We start from the raw sequence: 6,295 nt of genomic DNA, 5'->3' as shown, positions 1-6,295 counted from the left end.
CAGAGTCTCGTTGGAATATCTGGTTATATACCCAGGTTTTTGACTGCAGAAGTTCTTAGATGAGTAACAAAAACGTCTCAGTTTAATAAATTTGGTCCAGCTGCCATGATTTAAACTTTGGAGATATTTTTGGCCTGGATGATTGAATCTTCGTTTACATGTTGCTTTTCATTTTGGGGACAAACAGTCTGTACGGCAAGAATTGGTTCTCTCCAACGACTGTCTATCCAAATTTTCATGTTGACTGAAGAAGTGACTTAGATGAGTAACAAAACAATTCAATTTTAATAACCTTTGGCCATGATTTAACCTTTTAGAAACATTTTCTGCAAAATGCTAGGATTGGACTTGGTGATCAGAAGTTAAACCTGGGGGGGGGAAGTGGCAGGAGGGAGGGCCTGTGATCTGTAGGCTGATCCAGCATAACTACCTGGGTTTTTTATTTTGTAAAATACTTTTTATGTTTTATATCACACATTCCATTCTATGTTGAACAGTGTGTTCCTTAGGAGTCCAAGGTGTTAACATACAAACATCATCATAGTCATCATAATCGAATATATATAAAAGAAGAAACAGACATTACTAGCTTTCGTTAGCCCACTGCTAACATCGCCAAAGGGCAAAAACCATTAAAGAGATACATGTCTTTATACATTATTAATCAATTTGGCCATTACACGCGTGATAGGCCCATCCACCTGCCTCCCACCTGTAATTAGCTTTGTTGTTTTTACATCAGGGATGTTAATCGATGCTCCTATTCCTTCCTCCCCTAGTGGATGGGCGTATCATGCGCGCAATTGTCAAATTAATTAATAGTGTATAAGGCAGGTATCTCTTTAATGGCTTTTGCACTCTGACAATGTAACACTGGCTAACAAAATCTAGTGAGCAATATATTTTAAAGTTCCGGAGATCGCAATGTCTGTTTCTTCTTATATAATATACAATAATATACAAACAACTCTGCGATAATATCAAACATTATTACAATGTAGACTATCTTCCACTATCGATTACACAACCATCAAAATATTCACTCATCTGTTTTTCTTTCTCACGTAATCCACAATTCACATGAATCCACTCCTGTAACCTCAATATTGTCATGTAATTGCCTGGTTTTTAACCAGACTGCTGAACCCTGGAATCAAGATTGATGGTTTGATATGGAGAAAGAAAACCCTGAGAATTGTTTCTGTTCAGATAACAGAGTTGGAAGACGTGGCTTTGAGGAAGCGGCTCACTGCAAAGTGAGACTTGAAAATAGAAAACTAGACAGGAGGAGGGACAGTCGTGAGAAGTTCCTTAATCGGTTTTCTTTGGCACCGTGTCACGGGTGCATATATTTTAAAGAAAATGGCTTGGGTTAAATACATAGAGCAGTGTTCACACATTGCATTGAGTGCTAATGCAATTTATTTGTGGCTTAGTGTATTGTCCAAATCTAACCAATTGGGGATGGTATAACCCGGTTTATGGTTTAATTTCAACAGCCAGCCGGTTATTCAGTGAGTGATGGCTAAAGAAGCCATGGTTTGATGTATTGTATGAACACAACATTGCCCAACATGTCAGGTGGAAATATTCATGGCTCAAATCGTTGGGTAGCACGATTATGGTTATGGCTTTTTATGTTGCGCAGATATTGGCAATTCAGAAAAGCCAGGTCCATGAAAACTCTAAATGTGTTTATTGTGAATATAGCTAGATATCACAATTCCTTTTTCCAATGAACAGTTGTACCTGTTACAGCATCCCCAGGATGGAATATAGAATAGGAATTGACAGAGACAAATCAATATACCCGCAGATGAAACAATAATTAGAAAGATATTCGAATGTGCAGAGATGGGCAAAATGACCATGGAATTAAAAGAAAGAGAAGAATCGGATTTCTATAAAATGTGGAATAGAATTTATAAGTGGCTAGAAAACAGGAGCCACAACAGGAAATAGAAGTCTTTTTGTGTTTTTTTTTTCTAAACTAGTATTGAATAAAAATTAACCAAAGTTTACTAATTACTATCAAACTTAAAGTATTGACCACAATGTAAATAATAATGGTGATGTGAACAATTAATAATATTACAAGTGTTACTACAACTGTTATTGCAGCATTACAGAACTTAAAACTGATAGGAAGGCAATGTTGAATGGAGAACTACAAAGATGCTAAACATGAATGACTATACAGAAGGCTGTATAACTATTTTATATTGTTATGTTTGCCTTGTTTTTTCTTTTTTCTTGTGTAGTGTCCCCCCCACCATTTTTAAAGGGATAAATGTTTAATAGAAACTATTAAAAAAAAGAATAGACATAGACATAAACCTCGGAGGTCTTCTAGTCCAGCCCCCTGCTCAGGCAGGAGACCCTACACCATTTATTAACAGATTAACAGAGTTGGAAGGGACCTTGTAGGTCATCTAGACCAACCCCTGTCCAAGCAGACCTTACACTATTAGCAGATTAACAGGTGGCATGCAGAACCCTTTGCCCCAGCTCACCTCCACCGCGCATGTCAGCACACCTCCCCCAGCCAACTGGTTTTCAGGGCACTGCTGCTCATGCGTGGGGGTGGGTCGCATGCAGGAGACATGTGTGCAATGTGCAGGGGCATGTGGGGGTACATGCATTGCATTATGGGGGCAGGGCGGACATGCTTTTGTCACTCAGGGCCAAAAAAGTTCACCATCACTGCCCTAGACCATCTCAGACAAGTGGCTGTCCAGTCTCTTCTTGAAAACCTCCAGTGATGGAGCACCCACGACTTCTGGTGGCAAGCGGTTCCACTGGTTAACGGGCAGTTGCCTGGAAACCATACGATGAGATTAGATTAACAGAGTTGGAAGGGACCTTGTAGGTCATCTAGTCCAACCCCTGCTCAAGCAGGAGACCCTATACCACTTATGGCGAACCTTTTGGCACCAAGTGTCCAAACCAGAACGTGTGTGCATATGCGCGCACACGCACGCCAGAGCCCTGGAAACCAGAAGACCAGCTGGCCGGTGTGTGTGCATGTCTATTTTTTGGATGGTTATGGCTGTTTTTCAGGCATTTCAGGCCGTTTTTGGGGCCATCTTTGACCCCAAACCGACCTCAAAACAGCCCCCAAAATGGCCCCAAAAACCAGCCTCAAAATAGTCTGGAAAATGGCCTGAAAATGGCCCAAAAAACGGACTGAAAAACAGCTGGAAAATGGCCCCAAAAATTGCCTGTTTTGGGCCATTTTCCAGCGCCTGTGTATACCAGCTGCCCGAAGACTAGCGAGCTGGTGTATGAATGCCTGATTTTGGGGTGGTTTTGGCTGTTTTGGGGGCTGTTTTCAGGCCATTTTTCAAACCATTTGACCCCCAAACTGGCTTGAAAACAGCCCCAAATCAGCCTGAAAAATGGCCTGAAAAACAGCTGGAAAATGGTCTGTTTTTTGGCTGTTTTTCAGGCCGTTTTGGGGCTGTTTTTGATCCCAAAACTTGCTTGAAAACAGCCTCAAAACAGCCTGGAAATGGCCTGAAAAACAGCCAAAAAATGGCCTGTTTTGGGCTGTTTTCAGGCCGTTTTTTTTTTTTTTTTTTTTTTTTTTTTTTTTTTTTTTTTGCCATTTTGACCCAAAAACTGGCCTGGAAACGGCCTGGAAAACACCCGGAAAAACGGGCTGTTTTGGGGGCGTTTTTGGCCGTTTTTTGGGGCCATTTTCCAGCACCTGTGAAACCGTTGGAAACTAGAAGTGTTTCTGGAAACCTGGTGAAGACCAGCTGGCGACTGCACGCGTGCCCACAGAGTGGGCTCTGCGTGCCACCTCTGGCACGCGTGACATAAATTCCCCATCACGGCCCTACACCATGTCTGACAAAGTCCAATCTCTTCTTGAAAGTCCCAAGCTCCCGTAACTCCCATAACTTCTGAAGGCAACTTGTCTTCCATGGGTTGATTGTTCTCCCTGTCACTATTACTACAAGTCCCCTCGCATACTTTCTATTTACACACCCATGGAGGGACTTAGGCTGTAGTTGTTTCCTCAACCTTCCTTTGTGGGTGTGGAAGCGACACCACTTCTGTTTTCAGGGCTGGGATCTCTTTCAGTTCTGATAGAAATTCAACCCAAACTGAATTTTTTTTTGTCCCTTTCCTCTTATTTCTTCCTCTCTCTGCTGCTGCTGCTGCTGTTCTGCTTCACTGGAGTGGTAAAATTGTGCAGTTTTTCAAAGATGGCTTGGCGTTGCCCCCTCATGGTTTCCCCATCTTGGCCACAGTGACGCCATCTTGGCCGCAGTGACACCATTTTGTTTCCTCAAGAAAGAGGCTTCCAAAGCTGACACGAGGGAGGAACCATTTTGCTTTTTGTGTGTGGAAATAATAATGGCTTAATGTGAAAAGCGTGAAACGTCAGCCATCCAGAAATGTGATTTTGTTCGCGGGGTGTGTATGTGTGGTAAATAAATTCCTTCTTTATCTCGGCTGGGATAAAGTTGGATTCTTTACCCACGGCCATTTTCCACAGCTCTGAGGTGGATTTTGGCAAGCTTTTTTTTTCTTCTTACTCCCCCTCAGGCCACCGAGGGAGGATGGATTTGGCAAGAAAGTCAAATTATTTTCAACAACTCTACGGAACCGGGATTTTAAAAGAAAAACTCTAGTTCCTGTTTTGGGTGTGCGTCTTTGTATATATATATATATATATATATATATATATATATATATATATATATATATATATGTATATATATGTATATATATGTATATATATGTATATATATGTATATATATGTATATATATGTATATATATGTATATATATGTATATATATGTATATATATGTATATATATGTATATATGTATGTATGTAAAGTGCTTACACATCCTTATTTTTAAAGTAAGCACACACTTTAAAAATAGGGATGTGTGAAAGTTTCGTTTGAGGCCCATTTATATCAATTGCTGCCTAAAGTGGAGATGCTGTTGCTATTATTCCTCAGATTTGCCGTTTTCCCCTCATATTTTTTAAGAACTGGCTGCTTCAGTTGGATTTGAGGGAATGGTTCCTAATTTAGTGGCTTCTAAACCTTTCCAACCTTTAAAGGTTGGACTAGATGACCCACAAGGTCCCTTCCAACTGTGTTATTCTGTTATTTCATTCCTGGGAGCTTTCAAGAAGAAACTGGACTGCCATCTGTCAGAAATGGTGTAGGGTGTCCTGCTTGGGCTGGGGGTTGGACTAGATGACCTCCAAGGTCCCTTCCAACTCTTTTCGTCTGTTAATGGTGTAGGGTCTGCTTGGGCAGGGGTTGGACTAGATGACTTCCAAGGTCCCTTCCAACTCTTTTAATCTGTTAATAAATGCTGTAGGGTCTCCTGCTTGGGTGGGGGGTTGGACTAGATGACCTACAAGGTCCCTTCCAACTGTGTTATTCTGTTATTTCATCACTGGAAGCTTTCAAGAAGAGTCTGGACAGGCACCTTGTCTGAAATGGTATCGGGTCTCCTGCTTGGACTGTGGGTTGGACTAGATGACTTCCAAGGTCCCTTCCAACTCTGTTAATGTGTAATTTATTAGATTTAGATTTTTTTATTTAAAATCCTGCCTTTATTACTCTATGGGTGATTCAAGGGGACAAACATTCACAATACTAGTCCTTTCTCTTCCTATTTCCCCACAACAACAACCCTGTGAGGTAGGTTGAGCTGAGAGAATAATTAGCCCAAAGTCACTCAGATGGTTAAGGCGGGACTAGTACTCTGAGTCTCCTGGTGATTGGTCCAAAACTTCATGCCTAAGGATGGATTCACTGTTTCCAGGCAGTTTTGCCCAAAATCACCCTCCTTGATGCTTTATGTGCTCCTTTTGGGATCGTTTTAGCCTTTCACTAAGAGCACATTAAAAATATTTTTTGTTCCTTATTTTTATATATATATATACTATTTGCACATCAGGTTTAACCAGGTTAGCGTAAATATCAAGCAGGTGCATTCATCGTATAAGCAAAGAATGGTTAAGGTTAATCTCGGCCACATTTTTGAGACACGGTATATTGTGCAAAACGGACTTTGCTTGGTCAGTTTATGATCTGATATATAAAAACAGGCATACGAATACAGGTATCCTCGACTTTACAACAGTTCATTTAGTGAGGGTTCAGAGTTGATGGCTCAGTGGCTAAGACGCTGAGCTTGTCGAACAGAAAGGTCGGCAATTTGGTGGTTCGAATCCCTAGTGCGGCGTAACAGAGTGAAAATAAAATATGAATGTGTGCCAGCTTGCTCAGATAAAAGATGAAATCGAATAGAATAG

This window comes from Thamnophis elegans, chromosome 17 (genome assembly GCF_009769535.1).
Source record: "Thamnophis elegans isolate rThaEle1 chromosome 17, rThaEle1.pri, whole genome shotgun sequence".
Taxonomy (NCBI): Eukaryota; Metazoa; Chordata; class Lepidosauria; order Squamata; family Colubridae; genus Thamnophis; species Thamnophis elegans.
The sequence above is the reverse complement of the archived record's forward strand: the minus strand, read 5'-3'. Positions refer to the sequence as shown.